Source organism: Amphimedon queenslandica, unplaced genomic scaffold (assembly GCF_000090795.2).
Source record: "Amphimedon queenslandica unplaced genomic scaffold, v1.1 AMPQUscaffold_6034_Cont22004, whole genome shotgun sequence".
NCBI lineage: Eukaryota > Metazoa > Porifera > Demospongiae > Haplosclerida > Niphatidae > Amphimedon > Amphimedon queenslandica.
The window spans coordinates 901-1791 of NW_003553671.1; the positions used below are offsets into that span (position 1 = coordinate 901).

At 28.8% G+C, this 891-nt stretch overlaps 1 long non-coding RNA gene across 1 annotated transcript; it reads left to right on the plus strand.

The window, feature by feature from the left end:
• Positions 1-217: 217 nt before the first annotated feature.
• LOC109592187 (uncharacterized) lies at positions 218-456 on the plus strand. The gene is made up of 2 exons (XR_002190224.1): positions 218-264; positions 426-456. It is a non-coding gene; the product is annotated as an uncharacterized LOC109592187 (long non-coding RNA).
• The last annotated feature ends 435 nt before the right edge of the window (positions 457-891 follow it).

Genomic DNA, 891 nt, shown 5'->3' on the forward strand with positions numbered 1-891 from the left:
TTGCTATTGCTGTTGGTGAAGTAGGAGAGACATCAGTTGCTGAATATATAAGTGAGATTATAATTACTAATAATAAAACTGATTATTAATACTGCTTTTTGTTGATAATCATTAGCTTTTTAATAATAGTAGTACATGATGAGTAAATTTATAACAACTGTAATGAACATGCATATACCGTAAAATACTGAAGTGCATTCTATCACTTGTGTATAATAGGTACTGTTGCTACTGCTACTGTAACTGATGCAATTGATACAGAAAGTAAGAAATAAGATTTATTGCATTAATTACTTAGTAATACTCGTAATTACTTGTGTAGGTACTATTGCTGTAACTGATGAGATTGATACAGAAAGTAAAAAAATAAGATTTTATTGCATTAATTGCTAACTCATAATTAATATTTTATCACTTGTGTATAGGTACTGTTGCTGTAACTGATGAAATTGATACAGAAAGTAAGAAATAAGATTTATTGCATTATTTTATTTATAATAGTTATATTGACTATCACAAATCTAATTGATATCATACGAGTGTTGGAAAAGGGTAACTTTCAGAATCAAAAATGGCGTAAACTTGGTCTATACTTGGGTCTGATTCATCCTGAATTGAAGACTATTGAGGATATTTATCCACGAGATGCTGAGCGGTGTCTTGAAGAATGTTTAGCAAGATGGCTTATAGTTGATATTCAAGCAACATGGAACAAACTTGCTATTGCTGTTGGTGAAGTAGGAGAGACATCAGTTGCTGAATATATAAGTGAGATTATAATTACTAATAATAAAACTGATTATTAATACTGCTTTTTGTTGATAATCATTAGCTTTTTAATAATAGTAGTACATGATGAGTAAATTTATAACAACTGTAATGAACATGCAT